The sequence below is a fragment of the Phaethon aethereus genome, assembly GCF_964289735.1.
Source record: "Phaethon aethereus genome assembly, chromosome: 2".
NCBI classification, from domain to species: Eukaryota; Metazoa; Chordata; class Aves; order Phaethontiformes; family Phaethontidae; genus Phaethon; species Phaethon aethereus.
This window is the reverse complement of record NC_138582.1, coordinates 5,786,861-5,810,933: the sequence shown is the minus strand read 5'-3', so window position 1 is coordinate 5,810,933 and position 24,073 is coordinate 5,786,861.

Here is a 24,073-nt window from a genome sequence, read left to right as displayed (position 1 = left end):
TTTTATCTTCATGCACGGTTTAACACAATGGAGCTAAGCACTCTACATCTCACTGTAACATGAATAATGATTCAGGCTATGATCTCTGTTGTCAACACACATCAATCTCAGCTATTATACAGCTCCTCTAAGACAGGCAGCAAAGCACCTCATGATATCCTAGTAACACTTCCATTAGACACAGGAATTCTAAAATCCCCACTCATTGCTGTGGAAGAAAAGGCCATCTATAGAGTGATTACGTTGGACATCTGTTGTAATGCTTAACAAGAGCAGCATGCTTCCAACCATCTAACTTAGTTAATAACCAAGTCTGTACAGGTCAATAGAGAGGATTAAACACCTTGGAAGGGCAGTTCAGAGTCAGCTGTGGCCCTCAGATCTCTCCAGTGATGCTTTCAGGACATTGCACGCTGACAGAAGGATGGTGTAACGTTCCCAGCTGGGACTTCCGCTGCTGTGGGATGAGGATAGAGGACTGTTCATCCCTCATGAAAAATACTCCCTCTCCTTCCTCCCTGCCACAGTCCACAGAGTTAAGAGGAGTGAGGTGGGGGGAACAAATAAACTAAACAACTGTCACAGGAAACCGAACAGTAAACCAGAATGAAGGTGGAAATCCAGCAGGAAACCTCATTTTCCTGCATGTTTTGCTGTATATTTCACCATGTCTCCTAGGCATGCTGGGCAGGGGTAGCACTTGTAATCTGTGAAGGATCACAAATGATGGGAGAGGAGGAAGTGTGTTTCTGGAAGCAAACTCTAAGTTGTTTGTAAGAATTATAGACCAGGACTCCACAGGAACATCCTCTGAATCGTTCCTGGTGCCAACCCCAGAACTGAATAGAAGCAAAGTCCCAATGCGTGGCTGAAAGCGGATCTGTAGGAAATCCTGGAAGGGATGGAGCAAGCCAAACATCAAAACAGAATCAACCTGCAGGCACCATAGGGAGGCCCTAATCTAGAGATGGGACAATGCAATAGGCACAGAACATGTGCAACTGGAGATCATGAACCTTCACTTTGAAGAGCAAAATTCAAGACACAAAACCTCCCTTAACAAGATATAGCATAGAAATTAATAAAATTTAGGTAGTTAGCAACAAAGATCAGACAAATACAGACCCGTTTAAGGAGCAGGAGGAAAAACTGACATTCAGGCCTAGGCTAAACATGTTTGTGGTTCTTTGCAAATGTTATAAATTAAAGAAATAACTTAGGAGAATTACAATGCCTCTTTTAAATGCTAACATTGAGTTAAAAGAAACTTGGAGGAGAAATGTCATCCATGGAGCAATGCGGCAATATGCTTATTCGCTATATGGTCTGCCAAAGCAAACACAAAAGCAGAATGATCATGGAGGAAGTGTGTTCAGCAATTTTTTTCCTAGTAAACGTGTTGAACTCAGGTCCCACAAGTAGTTAGTAGTATTAATCCTTCTGCAGCTCTGGCAGTGCCTCTGGAAACATGTAAGAAGCTGCTAATGAAGCCCTCTCCTTGGTCTTCCCACTGCATAAACATGGGGACTCATCTGTCCAAGGCCTGGCTGTTTGCTCCAGATATTCGCAAACCAGATCCTGTCACCAGCATTTATGAACAGTAGAGTGGTAAGACAAAATTAGTTCTTGCTAGCCAGAATATGTATAATTCTGTTTTCATCAGAACATACCAGATGAAATCTCCAAGAAGTGCAATTTAGGGGTTTTGTAATTTGCTTTTTCACATGAAATAAAGCCCTTTCCTCTTTTTCTGCAGAAAGAGCCAGTTTGCTAGTTGGTCCTGGCAGCTCCAGCCAGAACCATCTAGATGGCTCTGTTCTGTTCCACATAATTTCATGAGCCATCAGCGAAGTGCTGCTCCTCATTTTGGATTGGCATAGCGAGACTGCTTGTTGCATCCAGGCAGACCAAAGGTTCTGCCACCACAGCATGGAGAAGAGCACGCAGAGGTTTAAGGACTGACTCAGAGGAGAGACAGAGGCACTCCTACCTTCCCTGAAGCAGGATTATTTTCTGCGATCAGTTCCAGCTCATAAGGAGATCTTCCCCTTGCTTCGTGCAAGCCCGTGGTCCTCCCAAAAGCTGCGTGCACTGCTAATGGCTACATGAAGCACATCAGAGAGCCTAAAGACATGGTTGTTGCTACGTGAGTCCGAAGAGCACATCGTGGCTATCTCTTCGCTGCTCGATGTAAAGTAAATTTGGGAACGATCTTAGGCAACCTCAGCCTTCCTTCTTCCAAGGTTCCCAACCCTTAGCTTCTGACCCTGGCTCAGTACCCAAACTCCCCTCAAGCTCCGCACAGAGCTTGGGGGCCTACTCAAGGACAGACAGATTGCATGAGTATAAAACCCAGCTCAAACTGATCTACAGGGATTTTTTTCTGTGTGAACAAGAGCTTGGTAAGAGAAAATACACAAGCTCTACCTCCAGCTAATGCTGTACCAGAGGCAAATGGTACATGATATGTCTTCATCCTTTTGCATGAAATAAATATTCAAGCCACATGTTTTTTAAGGCACTAGGTTAAGGTACTTAACATTTGAGTACACATCACTGAAAAAGCAGGTTGGTACTTTAGTACTAACTCATCTCTATTTTTAGTCTTAACACAGCTACAATATCGCCAGAAGCCTGACCACCCTGCTGTGATTAAACATCATACTTGTACAGTGAACTGCTGCCTAGATTTTAGAGCAGGTACATTTGTTTTAAGTTTCTGATCAGCATAGTAAACCCTTATTTTCAGCCTAGGCTATTAAAACAGAAGAGCCATTCATCTCCTTTTTCATATTTAGCCGTGCAAAGGAATTGTTAATGGTGATTTACATTTTTATTGGAATTAATGGAAGGACTTCTATAAAGTTAATTGGGATTCATGCCTGTCACATCACTGAAAGTTCTGTGGGTTATCCTGCTGCTGCTCCAGAACAGTGCAGTTCCTCTGCCAGTCAGATTTGGTACAACACATGTTTCCTGTCTGTAGTAACACTCTGACCATGCTCAGTCATTTAACCAAACCTGAATTTTACCAAAGACAAAATGCAATGAAGTAAAAGGATGCACACAGACACCTACCACAGCTCCAATGAGTGGCAATAATTTGCTACGCAGTGCTAAGTCTGACCCTCCCCATCTCCTCCAAAATGTTGAAGTAGTCCAGCCCAAACGGCTGGTTCTCCTAACCCTCTGTACTGAGCCTGGCCCCGTCCACTCTCCAGTATGGCAGGAATCCTACAAAACAGCAGGCTCTGAGAAAAAGCTCTGTGTGGCTGGGAAATGTATACCCCAGGCTATCGCATCAGAGACCGTCTATGCAGCAAGCTGGGACTGGTGTGCCTCCTGCTACCAATGGACTAAAAACTGAGCAAACAGCTGGTGTGTATTACTGCAGCTTGTTACAGCCAAAAGCTTTTCCTTTTCTCTTCCATCTAGTCCTCTTGTTTGTGTCATCCACCTTTTATGTCTAATCCATCAAGAAAAAGGCATCTCAGAGTAGGCACTACCATTTACTTTCTATTTGTACCATTGCCATGACTGCAGATGAGATGTCTGCACACTAACTCTCCTCATGTGTCAGTTATTACTGGTAGTTCCTCCAGGCACTGTCCAACCACAAGTATCTATATATTAATGCACACTGAGCAAAGTTTTAGGACAGGAAAAAGGACTTTAAACACCAGTTCTCCTTTTTTTGTTTTTTGTAGTTGCTCTGCCTAACCTGTCCTCTTTTGCTCTGAAATATTTAAAATACAAGGCAGCTTCAGTGCTGGAGGGAAGGTCACCTGTGTGAAGGGAACTCTCTCCTTTCTTCACTCTGTTGCAGATGTTCTGGTCAAACCTATAACCCGGCAATATTAGGGGGAATTGGGAGGCCAAAAGCAATCCAAAAAGTAATAAAACGGTCTGATTTTTCACTTGCAAGATAGCAATCACAGTAAAATAGTGGCCCAGTCATATTTGCTTGGCAGAAGCTTTTCCCCTAGTGTGTCTGCATTACAAGCAAATGGTTGGTAATGATTTGTGTGCATGCAACACTTCTAAGTAATTAAAACAAACCTCTGTCTGCTGCAGAATGCAAATGTGCCAACAAACTAACCCAACCAGGCCAACTCTGTCTAGGCTCAGTAAATTCACTGCAGTGAATATTCTCTTGGAATGGCCAAGTGGAAGACAACAGCTCTAGGGAGCCAGCTGGACATCCACCTCTTTGAAGACAACTAAGTCTCCTGCTGAGATAGCATTGTGTTGCCTACCCTAGCACGAGTGCTTGAAACATGTGGCATACTATGGACTTTTATAGTGGTTTTACACATCAGTTATTGCTTGCAGGGGAAATGGAAATAGTGACACGAGTTGATGTGGCAGCAGAACTTCATACATCACTGTTCAACCTCTTTATTTCCGAAATGACAAAATCCCCAAATTTTCTCCGCTGAAACAAAACCTGTCATGGTTGAGACATCACTTGCAGAACAAGCAGCTTGTGATTTTTCACTTTCGTGGTGAGAGGACCCCACTTGTACAATGAGGGATTGTATCATTTCAGCTGGGACTACACGTAGCTGGTGACAAGGGGAAGGCAATGGCAGACGTTTTCTTTGTTGGCTCCTGCCACCTGACACAAGAGGCAAACCACTGCTGTTGGCACCTGCCTTGGGAGTGGGTAACAGCTGATGCCCATGTTTCAGCCATTGCCTAGAGATATCAGTAGTCCTTCCTTTTCAGTAGTTTGGAGAAGGTCAGTGTGGGAGGTAGGAAGACATATGACCCCTAGAAGTGAAACGAAAAAAGGGGAGGGGGACGTGCTTGTGTGACAGGTATTTTCAAAGTAACTTCGAACTGGCTTTTTGGTCACAGCTTAGAAAAGAACCCTCACAGACAAACAGCTCCCTACAGAAATGAAACAGAAAGCTTTTATCTGCATGGCATGGCAAGAACAGTACAATGTTTAATGATCTTTGCTAAGAATCACTGTTTCTTTACATAAGAAAGAAGCATTTTCTTTTCCTTAGTATCTGCTATTGATCTTGCCCCTCGCATTTTTGCCCAATTTGGCATGCATTTGAAAGTGTTCATTCATGTGTCTCACAAGCTTTGATGTCTGTATGGTTTTGAGGAAATTGCAAATTGCTCTTGTAAGTGCGTTTTCTGTATTATTGTAATTGCCTATAATATACCAAAGGACAATATTAAAGGAACATATCCTGGTCACAGTTGCCTAATTGTGCAGAACTCAGCATTCAGATTAGCATAAGGAAAAATTATGTGTTTATAGTGAATGTGATAGAGGACAGTTAGTTGGTCCATAATTAATTTCTTACAATATGCGTATAAAGTCCTGTTTCTCTTAAAATCTAATGTAATAAAAAATGAGGGAGCAAGAGCTTTGTAATTTTAAGAAACATTGACAGAAAATGAAAAAAAGAATTATTTTCTTAGCCTTAGATGAAATGTTCACCTTTCAACTCTTCCAACACACATCTCTCTCATGCATTCGCTGGTGAACATACTATCATTGTCAACTCACATTTATTGCCAAGGAAATCACTTGCAAAAGTAATTTAAATGCCAAATAGCTATCAAGGTTATTATAAAACTACAGGAATTAAGCTAAATCACTGTCGTGGTTTAGCCCCAGTCAGCACCTAAGCCCCACGCAGCCGCTCGCTCACCCCCCCACACACAGTGGGATGGGGGAGAGAATCGGGAAAAACTCGTGGGTTGAGATAAAAACAGTTTAATAGGGCAGCAAGAGAGAAGGAAACAACAATGATAACAACAATAATAATACTGACAAAGGGATGTACAAGAACAAGTGATGCCCAATACAGCGATTGCTCACCACCCGGCGACCGACAGCCCGTCCCCGAGCAGCGATTCCCGCCCCCCGGCCAACTCCAGTTTATGTACTGGGCATGACGTCGTATGGTAGGGAATATCCCTTTGGCCAGCCTGGGTCAGCTGTCCCATCTGTGCCCCATCCCAGCTTCCTGTGCACCACCTCACTGGCAGAGCATGAGAATCTGAAAAGCCCTTGGCTTGGTATAAGCACTCCAACTACTTAGCCACAACTAAAGATTCAGTGTGTTGGCAACATCATTCTCATACCAACTCCAAAGCACAGCACCGTACCAGCTATCGGGGAGAAAAAACAACTCCATCCCAGCCAAAATCAGGACAATCACACTCTTTATTTTCCTCTCTGAAGCAGAATTTCCCACATCTCCTTCTATAGCTCCCCATTTATTCACACATTTTCCCTTAGATATGACAAGATTTACTTCAACAAACTACAGGCATCAAAAAGCTAGGCTTGGCTATCTAAGATGGCCTTTTAAGCTTGTGTTATTTTCAGCAGAGAAGGACTTAGAATAAGATAACTCACTTCAGAAAATAATTCATCCACTGACTTTATATGCTTCTGTTTTGGTGGGATGAATTGCCCTTTGAAATTTCCAATTGCTCTGCGTTGTCTACAGGGTGAACATAAAAGACTCTTTTAAATCATATATCTACCCCCAAATGGTTAAATTAATTTTAATCTCTGGCTTTCTCTCTATTCAGGTCCCAACACTATGTGCTGTTTGGCTTATTCCCTCATCTCTCCACCAATTATCTATCCATTTAGGAACTGATCTCCTGGGTAATCAGTTCCAGTCCTCAATCATCACAGGAAGTCATGTCATATCATCCCAGCCATGCATTTATCAAACTCCCTTTTAAAAGAAGTTATGTGATTTGTATCCACCACCCCAAGTGAACAGCTGATCTGCATTAGTCTTCTTCCTCTGAGGCTTCTTCTAATTCTCTGTCTAACCATATTTATGATCAGTTTATACTCCATTTGTCCTTTAGCTTCTATCTCTTCCTGGAATTTACCTGTAGATATTTATAAGCGATAATTACATCCTCTGCTAGTTTTCATTTTGCTATTCTGAAGAAAGCAAGCTTGTAATTCTTTTTTTTTTTTTTTTTATAAGGTAGTTTCTCTATTCTTCCATTCTAGTAACCCTGTTCTAATTTTAATACCTCTCTTAAATAATGCTGATTAGAGGTGTACGTTGTATTCCAGGTCTGGTACAACAGCATTAACATTTCCCTCTTTATATGGAGAAATCCCACCTAAAACATCCCAGTGTGCTTTTTCCTGACAGCCTTGCTCTGGTGTGTGACAGCCATTGTGAACCAGCTGATACGACTGTATCTTTCCTCTCTTTTGTTTTCTGCTGAGAAGACTTCATCTTATAACAGACCTTCAAAACTTCTAAACCTTCCTCCACATTTCATCCTATGGCAGTTTTTCCAGTCTTCGTGGCCAGAAATTCCTTTTGTATATTAATCCAATACTCCTGTACCTTGATAATGAATCCCAAATGTTTTTGTCATCACTTACTTCTGCTGTGGTCTTATTTTTGTATCAATATCCTTAGTGAAAACAAAGAATGACATGAGCTGCAAGAAATAGCTTTGAATGCCTACAGAAATAATCTTTCCAATCTGAAGATTCTCTTTTCATTATAAACAGTTCTCAAATTCTATTGCAGTAATTTCCTAGACTTATTAGTTCCTTTTCAAATCATTATCTCCTCCATCTTCATAGTTTTTTATGCAGAATTATCAAATGTCTTACTGGGGGCTGAAGAATTTCACTTCTGGAAAGAATGTGGCCTTTAAGAGTGCCAAACCATGTTTACTTTATGGATAAATTTATAGAAACGTTTTTGCCAAATTCTAAGTCAATTATATACTGAATTTTTAGGATGTGAACTTTAATGTGTTTTTTTAAGTGACATACTAGACAAAAGAGTTCATACATACGATGTACGAACTCTGCTCTTTCAAGTGTGCGACACATATCAACTCATTCAGTTGAGCAGAAGGTTTTTGTTGAAATGTTGGTGTGTTCTGTCACCCAAAAGAAGATTGGATATGTATCTTCTGGAAGCAAATAATAGCAGTCTGCTAACATAGATCACACCCTTGCCTTCACACTTCCCTTAGATTCACCAAAAGTTTTCCTAAGCAAAAAGACCTACCTTCACTTTATTTATTCATAATCCTACTATTTCCTCCTTTTATCATCAATCAGTTGTCTCTGAATTCTGCTCATTTTTAATATCTCTTGACCAATTTAAACATCATAATTCTCTTATTAAATTTAAACTATAAGAACAGAGACAATTCCATTCAGATCTATTCTACAGACAGCTGACTCCCTTCCTTCGCATTTTGGACAAATGTTGTTAAGTTCTTCCTTTCCAAAATAAGCCATATAGGGAATCTAGTTTTGCTAACAACTTTACACTAGCACTGTCCCCGTCTCAGCTGGCCTGCAGAAAAAAAAAGTATCACAGAATCACAGGGTAATTTGGGTTGGAAGGGACCTCTGGAGGTCCCTAATCCAGCCTCCTAACCAAAGGTGGTCAACCTAGACCAGGTTTCTCAGAGCCATGTGCAGCCAAGTTCTGAATGTCTCCAAGGTTCTTTTACCTATTGTGGCCATGGGATCTGTGAGATGCCCTACTCACTGGATCTCAAATAAACACATCTAATAAAAATAAATTTCACATATTTATAGAAATTTAGAAAAGTTTGCAAAATAAGATGCTCTGTCTAGCTGTCTACCTGGATATGACAAATATATATGTACGTATCACACACATGCCATGTATGTATGTAAACATTTAAGAAAGAGAGAGAATTCAGTGCTAAACATGAGGAAGCAAAAGCAGACTAAGTGCTACTTGGCATCTAACACGTATTTTGCAAACTCAACTGAGTTAAAGCAGATATACCACAGAAACCACCTCCTAAATGTGCGTGTACCAGAACTGTGAATCTCTCTCCCTTGAGCTGCATTAAGTATAGGCTTTTTTATGATCTATCATTTTCTTAAGTCTTCATTTTACCTTTCATTAAACATTACAAAATGTGTCTCATCAGAAAGCATTGTTTTTTACGCCAACATTTCAAGCTCAGCAACTGAGGAAACTTTATTCTGCGTCTGAATATGATCTCCATTTTTCTTTTAATGAACTATTTTTATAGTGGAAGTGCATAAACAAATAAGAGAGTGAGTGGGCAAAGATGCTTAAGGTGCTTTCATAGGAACAAGCTTAATTAATATCCAGCTTTCAAGAGGAGCAATTTGGAATCTGTGTAACAGTTTTATTTGCAGACATTAAGAAGCTATAGGGCAATTAGCAAGACCTTCGTTCTGGAAAGCTAGTTTGTAAGTCTATTGCATCAGTCTGAAATTGAGCCTTCCATTAAATACTTCTTCCATGCAGCTGTTCCAGTGAAAGTTCATCAAAGTTTTAGCAGGAAGAGAAACCTGGCTATACAACTCAAGTGAGAAGATGAGTGATTCACTGAATAGTTTTGGCTGACCCCTGGGAGTTATTAAACCATAGCATCCCTGAGTGTTGGACCTGGGGCTTGAGTCTTATCCTTACATCAGACAATCATAACATTACCCAGTTTGCAACAACAGCAACAACGAAAAAAATACCCCACCAAAACCCTGGCTACAAAATCTGTGTGCTTGGCTTAAAGATGATAACTCCACACACCGCTGCTCTCTAGATGTACTGTTTTTAAGCGAGTGTCTCGCCTTCCTGTGAGCAGACAGAGTAAGGAGGAGGGGGTCTTCAGTTTCTACCATCATTATAATCTTGACTGAGACTGAGCTGAGTCCTGCTTTGACTAACAAAACCTTCTGTGGCATTCTCCTGCATACCCCAACCTGACTGTTAACAGCCCTACGACCACATCTACCTCCTATGTAATTTCTGGTCCAAAGTTTAAAAAGGAAGCATTTACTTTGTTTTGCAGAATTTCTCTGCTGTCAGCCTCTGATTTAACTGTTACACATTCCTCTCTCTTAATAGGAAGGGTTTCTTTGAGTAACTTTAAGTCCCACTTGTTTCATTATGCTGTGGTGAAGGAGACTCATTAGTACTCCGAAGAGCAGCTTTGACTGTGTTGTGGTCCTTAGCTTTTCTCTCCAAGCACTGTTCATCATCAAGAACAGTCATTCCGCTGAATTATTAGTTTCTGTTATACATAAGCTACTTCTACTTAGCGTGAGAATATCTAATTTTTTTTCAGTAACTAAAAATTTAACTGATCAAATGAAAACACTAAGACATTTCAATTATTTGAAAAAAGTAGTCAAAGATAAAATCTGGGCTGTACCAATGAAATCATGATGCACGATGACTTCAAAGATATGACCGCATTAACTTCTATAGGAAGGAAATATTTTCAAGCTTAAATACTGATATTTTTTAACAAACTTGGCAGTAAATCCAATTTTAACAATAACTAACTGCACAGTCATTAATCCTGGAACTTAAGCCAAATGTAGTCTTCCATAGCAAGGACATCTGTGATTGTGTCCTTTGGAATTTGTTGTCTGTGCATCTTACATAAATGTAGCAGAAATCTTCCAACTCTGATTCTTTTGTTTTATTTACAGCACATGAGAAAGTAGGCTTGGAAACCTGTCAACTAAAGTTTAGAGGGAACAGAGAAGGGAAAAAAAAAAAATTCTAAAAATAGTTCTGAGTAATTTGTTTAACTGAAAAAAAGAAATACAAAAAAGTATAACCATTGTAGTCTTCATTTGTACATGCATAAGAGAAGATAGAAACATGCAGAATGTAGTCAAGCAAAAAAGCACATAAAGATTTGGTTATTGCTGGATCCTGAGGTTTGTTACACATTCATCAAAGCAACGGAAGTCTCCATTCTCTGCTCCTTGCAGTTAAAAGAAGCTCTTTCCCAAAATCCTGCTTCTTCCCCAAAGTTACACAAATCCTCTTCCACTTCCAAGGAAACCACCCCCAGTTCACAGCTCCCTTGAACCCAGGCCCTCGGTTATGTATGTCAGTACATACTGACCTAGTTGGGTATTTTAGTTCTGAAAAAGAAGAGTATCCTCTGATTCCATGATGGCTCACCTTGCCCTTATCACGCTTGGCTTAATGGTGAAGCAAGGGAATATTTTTAGGTACCGAGAAAATGTATAGTGAAAGAATATTCAAGATTTCCACACTATCCCTTCCTGAGTTAATGCCTAAGTGCTTCTCAGAAGCCTGCATAGATCAAGATTTCCCACTTACACTTCTGCTTTTATATCTTCTATTTACTACAGTATATATAGTTATTGCCACTGAAAAAAAGTGTGAGGCATTTAACTTCAAGTGGTGCCCTTAAATGGTGCTGACAGTGTACTTTACTTGCAAAAGCCACGAAGCGGAACAAATAAAAAGAGCTGTTGTAAGACTAGCTAAAGAGGTTCAGGTACTTGCCATAATCATTTTGAAGCTGGAGATAAGTCTGAAAGAACATTAAAGTTTCACAGCAGAGATGTGATGTGGAGTTGGTCATGTCAAAAGCTTAAAAACATTTTTGCTTATGCTTCTGGAGAGTAGATTGTGAGATATGTATAAATCATTTATGTTGTATTAAAATAGAGCTCTGATTCACTTTTTGAGAATTTCAACAGATTACCATACCAAAGTACACTTTCTGTCCAGCTTTCTCTCTTCAGCCATCCATCTTCCTTAATCTATTTCATCCTCTTCAGTATGATCTCCACATCATTTTTGAAAGCTCAGCACTTTGCAACTCTCAGTTTCTGGCACTATAATTTCTTTCTTCTTTTCAAATAACTGTCAGAACATACTTCTTCACTTCTGAAAGCCTTTCCCTTTTTTGTGATAAAAATTCTACACAAACTTTTTTTGGTAAAAGTGTGCATAAGTCAGATTCTTTTAATAATTGAATAATTTAAAAATTCTTCAGGCAAACATGAGTTTGATGCTCCAGATTATTGCCACTATGAAATTATGATGTCAAAATGTCCATGTAATTTATCAATGAAAATCAACAAAGCTAGATTATCTAATGGCAACCCTTAAAAAATATAATTTGGAATATTAAAAAAACATATTTTAGATTGGGTTAAATTGAAAATTAGTGATTTTGAGAAGATACCATGCTAAAGAAATACAGAGCATGACGTTTGAAAGTCAGGAAGCTGGTTCTAATTCTGGTATTGTGGGAAAGAGTTCTTGGGGAAAAGTTGGAATAGTAAGGTCAAGTAATCTTTATATTATGTTAAGCCTAACTTAAGTCATCTGAGTAAAGATGCCCACATGTTTTATTGCTGTTAGACCTTGAATCTTCAAGCACACTCACCTGTAGAGATTATACATTTCTGTGGTGTCACGTATTACAGTAATGAAAAATGTTAGTATTGTACATGAGGATAATATGAATGCAGAGAGAAGTTCTATTGCATAAAGTGTCTGTCATTACTCATACTGAACATTGAAGTTATTTCTAGTGTGGATCAGGCCTATCATTTTAAATATTTTACTGCGTACGTTTTACTAAGTAAAATATTCATGAATATATTTCAGAATAATTGAATCTAATTTAGGTTCTAATTTAGAGGTCTTCTATTCAACAGGTTGCACTCTTCATATTCTGCATAGTTGTGAATTGGAGAACTGTTTCCCACTCCGGAAAACATTTCTGAATGTTAAACAGACTGTACTGAAGGAGTACTACTCATTATTTTCCTATGAATGTATCTCAAGCATACAAGCAGGATGCAAAAAAAACAGGCCACGTGAGCTAACAGATACGATGAATAGTGATGATTTGAAGTGAACTGTTTGCAAACAGTGCACAGATTGAAAAGTTTTCTTCAACGGTATTTAGCAAAAGCTTATAAATAACACAGATATTCATGAAAGTCAGGAAACATTTCTGGATGAAAATGAGACTTAAACACATGAAAGTTTTGGGATGGCATATCCTTTAGTTAAAGGTTGTACCTTTAACTCTGCTGGATCTCTGTTTCTCAAGATGGTGCTCAGTGTAGCGACGAAATATAATAAATTCGTGCTGAAAGCTGACATTTTTTTAATGTATAATACGTGGGAAGTGAGAGTGGTGCCCCCGCATCTGGTATCTACCACCGCATTTCTTGTAATGGAAAGCACATGGACTTCCTAAGCCCCAACAAAAGGAAACAAATCTGAGGAAAGATCAATATGCATTACAGGTTCGTGTAGCCTGGCTTTTCTCAGGCTACAAGAGCTTGGAGGCAATGCCAGGTGCCAGCCATGATAACACTGCTATAGGCAGAAATTCTGGGTGCATACAAGGATCCTCTAATTTTAGGGATTGCTTCATTGCCTGAAACAGACCTCTGAGATTGAAAAATAGATGAATGAAGGCAAGCAGCAACCTGAGATACCACAGGATGTAATGGTGGTATCTCATTCATGTTTAATTCTGCTGCACTCCTCCCCAAACCCAGTGCTGAGGAGGGAGGATCAGGCCAACGTGCCAACACTACCATCACGGACACACTGGGAAGCAATTGGGCACCATCCGAAAGCTGCAACAAGCAGCTCGTTCCAGCCATTTGCCAGCTTGACCTTTGCTTCAAGGTGAAAGCAATGAATTGGGCTCCATCAGAACTGAATTCGGTTTGGTATTACAGCAATATGGGGACTGATGTGGCAATGGGAACACTAGCAGTAAATTTGGTAAAACATTCAAGGACTTCTAAGGTTGTCAGAGCTTGCATCTACAGCCCCAATTGTTTCTTACTGTAAAGCTGGTCAGAAAATCCTCCAGTTTTTACACAGATTTTGACGATATAGCAAACTGTAAATGTGTACTATCAATTGTGCATACCTAAGCATTCGTTATATTTCTCTTTTTTTTATGTTTAAGTGTGATTCATCTCTGAGACGGACACAGTATTCTAGTTGGATGAAATGAAGGAGTTCCCCAGGAAGATATGAATAACCCCCCTGCCTTCTCTCATTGTACAAGATCAGCAACTATTTCTGCTGCTCCTCATTCAAAATGATGCCAAGAAATGACAATTCAGCCATCCATCCTCCGCAACAGGCATTTTGTAGAAATAGAAAATGGGGCCCTCTTCAACTATTACAGTAAAATAGATTGAATTGCTGGTATGTATATCTGGACTGGGAAGATCCTGTCAGCCACAATGAAACGGGATTATTCAGCATTTTAGCCATCCTAATCTGCCTCCCTAAATTTCTGTTACATTTTCACCTGGATAAAATACGTGCTTACACAATCTCTGCTATGTGAGAAGGACATCAAAGAGCAAAGTACCATCTCAAGTTATATCTCAAATCCAACCAGTAGGAAAGTTTTTCACCTCACGTGTGATGATCAGTACTTTATCACTCATGAATTTCCTCACTAAGGCAGCAAACCAACCCAAAAAAAAGCTCGAAAAGCTCAAAGTTTTAATCAATATACAGAATTTGCCTAACGTGATAGGAGTCAGTATCAAAGCTGGGATAAGAACAAGGAAGCATATCTGTAAAAAATTACTAGAATTGCTTTTAACACAAATTTGCCATAAAATTTCACAGAATCACAGAATCATTAAGGTTGGAAAGGACCTTCGAGATCATCAAGCCCAACCGTTAACCCAAGACCACCATGCCCACTCAACCATGTCCCAAAGCACCACGTCCACACATTTTTTGAACACTTCCAGAGATGGTGACTCCACCACCTCCCTGGGCAGCCTGTTCCAATGCTTCACCACTCTCTTGGTGAAGACATTTTACCTAACATCCAATCTAAACCTCCCCTGGCGTAACTTGAGGCCATTTCCTCTCATCCTATCACTAGTTAGTTGGGAGAAGCGACCAACACCCACCTCAACACAACCCCCTTTCAGGTAGTTGTAGAGAGCGAGAAGGTCTCCCCTCAGCCTCCTCTTCTCCAGACTAAACAACCCCAGTTCCCTCAGCCGCTCCTCATAAGACTTGTGCTCCAGACCCCTCACCAGCTTCGTTGCTCTTCTCTGGACACGCTCCAGCATCTCAGCATCCTTCTTGTAGTGAGGGGCCCAAAACTGGACACAGGATTCGAGGTGTGGCCTCACCAGTGCCGAGTACAGGGGCACAATCACTTCCCTACTCCTGCTGGCCACACTATTCCTGATACAGGCCAGGATGCTGTTGGCCTTCTTGGCCACCTGGACACACTGCCAGCTCATGTTCAGCAGGCTGTCAACCAGCACCCCCAGGTCCTTTTCCACCGGGCAGCTCTCCAGCCACTCCTCCCCAAGCCTGTAGCGTTGCATGGGGTTGTTGTGACCCAAGTGCAGGAGCCTGCACTTGGCCTTATTAAACCTCATACAGTTGGCCTGGGCCCATCGATCCAGCCTGTCCAGATCTCTCTGCAGAGCCCTCCTACCCTCCAGCAGATCAACACTCCTACCCAACTTGGTGTCATCTGCAAACTTACTGAGGGAGCACTCGATTCCCTCATCCAGATCATCAATAAAGATATTGAACAAGACTGGCCCCAGAACCGAGCCCTGGGGAACACCGCTTGTGACCGGCCGCCAGCCGGATTTAACACCGTTCACCACAACTCTCTGGGCTCGGCCGTCCAGCCAGTTCCTCACCCAGCAAAGAGTAAACCTGTCTAAGCCACGAGCCGCCAGTTTCTCCAGGAGAATGCCGTGGGAGATGCTGTCAAAGGCTTTATTGAAGTCCAGGTAGACAACATCCACAGCCTTTCCCTCGTCCACTAGGCAGGTCACCTGGTCATAGAAGGAGATCAGGTTGGTCAAGCAGGACCTGCCTTTCATGAACCCATGCTGGCTGGGCCTGATCCCTTGGTTGTCCTGCACATGCCCTGTGAGCACTCTCAAGACGAACCGCTCCATGATCTTCCCTGGTACGGAGGTCAGGCTGACAGGCCTGTAGTTCCTGGGATCCTCCTTCCGGCCTTTCTTGTAGATGGGTGTCACATTGGCAAGCCTCCAGTCTTCTGGGACCTCCCCTGTTAACCAGGACTGCTGATAAATGATGGAGAGTGGCTTGGCAAGCTCCTCCGCCAGCTCTCTCAGTACTCTCGGGTGGATGCCATCAGGCCCCATAGATTTGTGGGTGTCCAGGTGGCTTAACAGGTCCTCAGCTGCTTCCTCCAGGATCATGAGGAGTTTATTGTGCTCTCCATCCCCATCTTCCTGCTCAGGGGACTGAATACCCTGCGATTACCTGGTCTAGCTGTTAAAGACTGAGGCAAAGAAGGCATTAAGTACCTCAGCCTTGTCCTCGTCCTTGGAGACAATGTTCCCCACCATATCCAGTAAGGGATGGAGATTCTCCTTGCCTCTCTTTTTGTTGTTAATATATTTGTAGAAGCATTTTTTATTATCCTTTACAACTGTGGCCAGACTGAGCTCTAGCTGGGCTTTTGCCTTCCTAATTTTGTCCCTGCTTGACCTAACGAGATCCTTGTACTCTTCGTGAGTTGCCTGCCCCTTCTTCCAGAGGTGATAAACTCTCCTCTTTTCCCTGAGTCCCAGCAAAATCTCCCTGTTTAGCCAGGCTGGTCGTCTTCCCCGCCAGCTCTTCTTATGGCACATGGGGACCACCTGCTCGTGCGCCTTTAAGATTTCCTTCTTGAAGACTGTCCAGCCTTCCTGGACTCCTTTGTCCTTCAGGACGGTCTCCCAAGGGACTCTCTCAACCAGTGACCTGAACAGGCCAAAGTCTGCCCTCCGGAAGTCCATGGTAGCAGTTTTGCTGACCCCTCTCCTTACGTCACTCAGAATCGAGAATTCTATCATGTCGTGGTCGCTAAGCCCAAGACAGCCTCCGACCACCACATCTCTCTCCAGTCCTTCTCTGTTTGTAAACAGCAGGTCCAGCAAGGCACCTCCCCTGGTGGGCTCACTCACTAGCTGTGTCAGGAAGTTCTCCTCCACACACTCCAGGAACCTTCTAGTCTGTTTCCTCTCTGCCGTGTTATACTTCCAGCAGATGTCCGGTAGGTTGAAGTCCCCCACAAGAACAAGGGCCAGCGAATGCGAGACTTCTGCCAGTCACTTATAGAATGTTTCATCTGGCTCTTCATCCTGGTTGGGTGGTCTGTAACAGATTCCCAGCAGGATATCTGCCTCATTGGCCTTCCCCCTCATCCTTACCCACAAGCACTCTACTTGGTCTTCACAATCGTTGATTTCTATACAATCAAAACTCTCCCTAACATATAGAGCCACCCCACCACCTCTCCTTCCCTGCCTATCCCTTCGGAAGAGCTTATAGCCATCCATTGCAGCACTCCAGTCATGAGAAGCATCCCACCATGTTTCTGTGATGGCAACTACATCATAGCTGTCCCGCTGCACAATGGCTTCCAGCTCCTCCTGTTTGGTGCCCATGCTGTGTGCATTTGTGTAGATGCACTTGAGCTGGACTATCGATTTCACCCCCAACTCCAGCACACCACCCCGAGGCTCAACTCTAGTAAGCCTGGTTTTATCCCCTCCCCACTCCAAATCTAGTTTAAACCCCTCTCGGTGAGGCCTGCCAGCTCACGAGCAAGAATCCTTTTGCCCCTTGGAGACAGTTGCACTCCATCTGCTGCGAGGAGGCCCGGTGCCGTGTAAACCACCCATGGTCAAAATAACCAAAATTCTGCCAACAGCTCCAGCCTCTGAGCCACGTGTTGACCAAGTGTGCTTTCTGATTCCTTTCAGTGTTCCGCCCTGCCACTGAAGAGATTGATGAAAACACTAGCTGTGCTCCCGCTCCATCGATCAGGCACCCCAGCGTTTTAAAGTCCCTTTTAATTGCCTTTGGGCTTCTTAGAGCAACCTCATCGTTGCCAACCTGTACTTCTCCAAGGACTCAACAGGAAACTTTGAACATTTTCATTTCTCTGCAGTCTGGGGCACAAACGGTACAACAAGGTTGCCATAAAATTTCTTTAGTTCATTCTATAGACCTGGTTGTGGTCGTCTCTCTCTGTATATGAATATGTTTATTTGCCTCAGGGTTTTTTATACTACTGTTGGCTTCATGTTCGTGAGGATTCAAATCATTATTTATGAGACATTCTTCAATTTAAAATGAACATTTGCAGAACAAATCATACACTTAGATTAACACCTCCTGCTTCCAAAATGTGTGTGTGCATATATATATAAAAAAATATAAATTTCCAGGTGGTAGGAATTAACCTGGCCTCTGTTAAACTGGTTAATTTAAAATGCATAAAACATCACAGGAGCTAAGGAGAGAGCAAGCTAATGAATGTGGTGTTATATGCTTGGCTTCACTCTTCATCAATATTTATTTGCTTTCTCTACCCCACCTTCTATGACTAAAAGACTTTTAAAAGTCTTTCTTCATTTTAAAGATGACTGTAAACCAAACTCCCACTCCAAATGAGAGTCTACACCTCTCTTTCCTGCATCTACCTTCAGAGCACAAAAGTTGTTCATGTCATTGCCCTTCATTGCATAGAGGTAACTCAGTGAAATGTCTGTTGGAGACCTTCTAGTAATACCAATTTAGCTGATATAGAGTGGCTGGAACAAATCAAATCTTCATTTATGGTGTCAAAGGATCCATCAGGAATTGTTTCTTTAATTTTGTTGCTATGGCAATACCTGAACTTCTCCCCCTGAATTACCAGACTTCATATCGCAATCATTTCTTGTGTACATGGAAGCTTCTGATCTTCAACATCAGCAACCTGCCTAGACCTGTCCCCCTCCTCTCCTCACCTACATGCGGCACTGCCACCTCTACCTCTGTGTTTAGAAATAAAGCATCCTTCAGGCTAAGAAGGTTGATTGGTACAACTTTAATACCACTGCAACTCAATGCTGCAATAGCGGATGCTGTTTCAGGCTAGCCTAATTGAATTTTCCATTTTTGACATTGCAGGTGCCATAGTGCTTTATGTGAGAAGACATCCATGCATTTATGATGATGCCTATATCGCTGGAGCCTGTATGGGAACTTGCAGATCAATGACTGGCTTATTTTGTTATGTCATTGGCACTGTTTTTTTGGCGTCCAGGATAAAATGTCTTCTGTGATAGTTTTCCATCAAGACAGCTCATGTTTATATGCTCTATCCATATGGGTTGTGGCATTTGCTGGACTGAAGCTTCAGTTACTTTCCCCACACACAGTTGCACAAGGGCTGGGGTCTGCCAACCTGGACTCATGTGTCCAAATTCCACCTATGGCCTTGGACTTAATCCTTCCCATGGGCTGAATCAAGGCTTTCAGACACATTAAGCTGGTAGAAAACACTAAGAACAAGGGTTTAAGTGGGACCAAGACCTCCTAAACCAGACCAGTGCCTTTCCAGACAGATGTTGAAAGGGCAATGTCTCTTGTTTCCTGACCAGTGCCCAGAGTGGACCTTAACACCCAGCATCTTCCTCTTCTTCTGGAAGCATACCAGGAACATCCTAAACTGAGAAACTTGAAGCATAAGTCATACTCCAAGCACAATACACACCCCAAGAGACAGGAGCTTTTCCAAGGAGCAATTAAATAACATCTTTAGTCCATAAAAAGACATTTCCTTTATATTTTGCTTATATTACACCAGGTTTTTTTCTGCTTATAATTTCAGGATTGCAAAAAACTCTCTTGTCCTGGGAAAGGCTTCTCCCACAGAGTGAAGTCTTAGGCTGAAAACAATTTTCAGATCTTACTCCATTTAGTGATCTGCAGTATTCAGCAGTGTGAAACGTTAAAGTTTGTCACCATTATCAGAAGATTTAGTAATTGACTTTTCTGACAAGGTTACCCAGTGGTTACAGCCACCTTGTAATGAAGGTGTCAGTTCTTATGCTATGGAGAGTAATGATAGAGCCTTTTGAATGCTTTTTTTTGAATAAAGAAGGACAGTTTGACAGACCTTCACTCCAAGTAGCTTCAGGTTTATGAAAGGAGAGGTCATCCAGAATCTGTCAAGGAACCAGCCCTGAACTTAAAGATCTGGGATGCTGTCACTGAGAATTAACCAAGTTGTCTCAAGCAAAATCACACCATTTTCAATTATATCTATCATGGAGAAGAAAATAGAGAGATTTCAACCCTGAAATACACTGGGAAACTCCCTTGTGTCATAGGTAAACTTTTTATTTCTAAGTTTTTAATCTTCTGTCCCTCTTCAGAGGCTTAACAAAAACAAAACAAAACACACCAAAAAAGCAAGCTTAAGTTTCTCTCTGAAAGATAACTTCTTTCCACTGTTAAAATATTAAATACTGATGACTGAAAACAGACTAATTTCTCCCATAGTGGCTGTTGCACAGCAATCCCTTTTAACAGTTTGAAATACAGCAAGAAAAGAATGAAAGAAAGGAAATTTAAAATACTTAGAGTGAAAATTACTTTTCTGCTAGGAAAACTCCTCTTTATTCCTCTCACATGCACAGAGGTGCTTCAGAGGGAAGTCTTTTGTTTAACGAGTCACTTGCAAGCACCAGCAACCTCTCTTAAAGCAAGAAAAAAAATCAATCTTGGATTTTAGGTCAAGAGGTTTTTTATTTTTAAATGATTCCTAGGAGTTCTTTTGATGAAAACAAAGGAATGAAGGGGAAAAAAAATGAGAGAGAATGGAAAAAAAATAAAAGAGAAACCATGCAAACTTTTGTCTGATTCTCACTCCTGCATTTGTGTCTCAGCTTAACCTGACATCTGACTGCCATGCCTTGATGATAGTATTTCTGCTGGCACCAGGCTGTTTGGTTCTGGGTAACTTCCCAAGCACATTGTGCCAGGTTCGTCCTTGAACTGGATTACTTCCAAAGCCAGATGAGACAGAGCCTGGAAACTGCCTGACACCTGTGAGCTGGAGTCCTTCTTCATGGATTTTCTTTCAAGCTACTAAGGCTCATCACCCTTAGCTGCATTAACTCCTCTGTCTGGTTTGTTCTTGAATAGATCCAGAGCCCTTGGGTGATGCTTCACTCTTTCAAGGAGAAGGAAATGCCTTCTTGTCTCCCAGCTAGGGATCACAAATCTTCAGGCAATATCTAAAAGCAAAAGAATGTCATTTGGGCTGAGTTCCTCATATGCTCTTGAAGATCACAGCAGCACCTTGCTCTATCCATGGTGACTCCAAGCACCCCCCCAAAAAAAAAACATCTCAGGTATTCCCATTGGAAGGGTTATACAGGAGCAAAAGTCCTCAGAGGTACTGAAATATCTGCTGCTCTTGTCATTGGAATGCTGCAGCTGCAGGAGGAATTCACAAATGCCCCTCCTGATCAGAGCTGCGGCTGCAGATTGGTATCATCCAAACAGGGCTTCTCAATCTATAGCATATGTATCTCTCCCAGATCCTGGTTGTGTGCATCACCATCACATTACAAGTGGAGAGTCCAATGGGGCTGAGTGAGGAACCCAAGGGGGACAACCCCCATTTTCCTCTCACCGCTCCAGCTGCACCTAGAGCCTGCACTGCCACACTACCCTTTACCACTGAGAAGTCAGTCTCTATAACCTGCTCTACAACTGTTTTTCCCCAAGAAAACATCACCGATCACATTCTTAGAAAGGCCATTTCACTGGTTCTTGAACTAGCCCCAGATGTTGTTTTTCATGATACTGAAGAGGTGTGATGGAGGTAGAACAAAAAAAGCTGAGCTGTTAATAAGACAATTTTCTTCTTCCAAAGATGAAGCCTAGTGAGCATTCCTGTAATCATCAGTAGGAGAGCTTTTCATCCAGTCTTCTGAAAAAGAGATGAATATGATATACTGGAGTCTGCTGCTCCCTTCACTCCACTTTGCATTTCCCTTCCAGTCCTGTAAATCAAGCCTTTTATTCTCCAAGATCATAAAATTTTAATTCTTTTAATAATCAAATTACCAGCAAAACTAAATGTGACAGGTCCATCTCCAACCCTTTCAATGATCTTCCTGTTTCGCCATCCATAGTTGCCTGACTTTATCACTTTCTCCCTTGTGCTTTGGCTCTGACACCTACGAGCCCCAAAGGCTTTATTTATATTAATTAACAAGGAAGTTTCCTTCCAAGCGAATAGCCAGATAATCTGACTGGCAAAGTCAGCTTTATATACTGTGATTTACTGTTTAAAAATAAGAACCAAGAAAAAACTGTCCTTCTGAAGTGCTCGAGCACACAGCAGTACTCCGAGTTGGGGTGTTTCAGCTCTGGCTGATAGCCCGCACTTGAAGCAGATATTGCAGTTTTGCGGTCACCCATTTACTTTTTCCATTTATTTGCATATTTCCTCTTCAGCCCCAGGTCCCTGCACACACCTGGTATGATGATTGTTCTCTTTGTGGCATTCTTTAGCTGTGTGGAGCAATTTAAGGATGCAGCTTGCCCCGGAGACACTATGCAAAACGAAGCTGTGCTATAGGTGCTGCAGTGTGTTTGGAACAAAGGCAGGAGGAGAAGGGAGCTCGACAAAGTCACTTAGACTGGATTTTATAGAGGGGGATTTTACAGATTTAGCAAAGCTTGCCTTTCTTGTGGCTCAGGGCGTTTGGTGGAGAAGCGTGCTAGTTGCATGCATGCTTCAGAGGACTAGAGGTGAGGGGAGTATCTGAACAGTCAAATGGGAGGCTCCGAAGTAGGTTGAAAGCCAAAGATACATATTTAAAGTCTCCACAAAGACTCAACATGCACAAATCCAGGCACTGCGGTTCAGTCAGCATGCACAGTTACTCATCCATTAGTCACTCGCTGGCTTCTCCGAATACATCGTGGCTGGAAGTCCCTCCATTCCCCTTATGTAGGAAATTACCCATTACTGATGTACGTGCAAGATTCTCCTGCTGCTTTCTACAGCCCAGCCGTATTAAACAGCTCCCCACTGGCACCCTTTTCATTGGGGGGGCAATGAAGGTAGAGATCTTTATTTGGTTGGACCTGTTTTTAGGACATGAGACCCTTCTTATCCTCTGACACATGTGTAACCCTGACATTTCTTATCACTCCATCGCCAGCTGCTATCCCTGAACAACAGCTCATTTAACCATCTGTAGAAACAGCATCAATTAACATCAACAACTGCAAGTAAAGGTCTAGCAAATTAGGTAGAAACATTGTGAAGGTTGATGTACACAACAATGTGTGTGCTCACTTCCCTCATCTTCCACCCCAGGACCAAAGCTGTCTTGATGAACCTCCAGCACAGAACGAGAACTTGGTAGCAGGGTTCTCTGCTAAGGAATGCTGGTCAGAGTTCTGATACATTCACAACTGCTTTGCATGATGCTGTTACAGACACTATCATCGTTCCTTTTTCCCTTGCTCCACTTGTATTCCCTCATATATATATGGGGATTTCTATGAGGGGCAGTTTTGGAGCCATCACTGGTGGTAGGGAGTGCAGGGACCATTACAATGGAGACCATAATAAGTAGAAGGAGGGCTGCCAGAATACAGTATGCACCCAGGAAATTCCAGCACACACATCTGCAATGCGTATTGGGAATAGGTGGAAAAGATAAGATATCAGAGAGATGGTCATCCTGAACATTGCTTGCTTAACTAACAGCTAACATTACCTTCATCCATAACATCTGCCTAGCAACAACCGAGCTTCCAGCTACTCCTAGCGGTAAATCTCAGCGCAAGCTGCGCTTTTCTGAGTATCTCACAGAAAGGTCATTGCCAGTGGACACATAACGGGCATTAGCAATTCTGAGCATTTTACCAACCTCTCTTAGAAGTGCTGCATAAGTCAAACAGTGACCTGTTTAGCTGTGCTGTGCCCCTGGATGAGAAGAGCATCAACAAACCGGAGCATCAGTGCCTGGAATAACAGAATACCTTTTTAATGATTTATGATTCGAGCTAGCAAACTTGCTAGCCAGATGGATCTGCAACTGAACAAACCAAGGCTGACCCGAGGCTACAGAACCTATGTCAGCAGACTGCAGAGGTTTTACTGGAGATTGATTGCATTATCTCATTGCCACATAATCACCTGGTTAATTTGCAAAACTAGGGGGGGTTTATTTATTATTATCCTTTAATCCAGACACTCTCTGTTCACTTTCTCATCTGCTGCTGATATATCAGCTTTCGGAGTTAAAATCTTCTAATAACTTGCTACAAGATATTAAGATTTATTATGTATTTCTGCTTCTGAGAACAGCAAAACTTGCAAAGTCATGGGAGACAGATAGCAGACTGAAAAGACAAATGAGGAGCAATCTCCCTCTAACCACCCAGAATTGTAC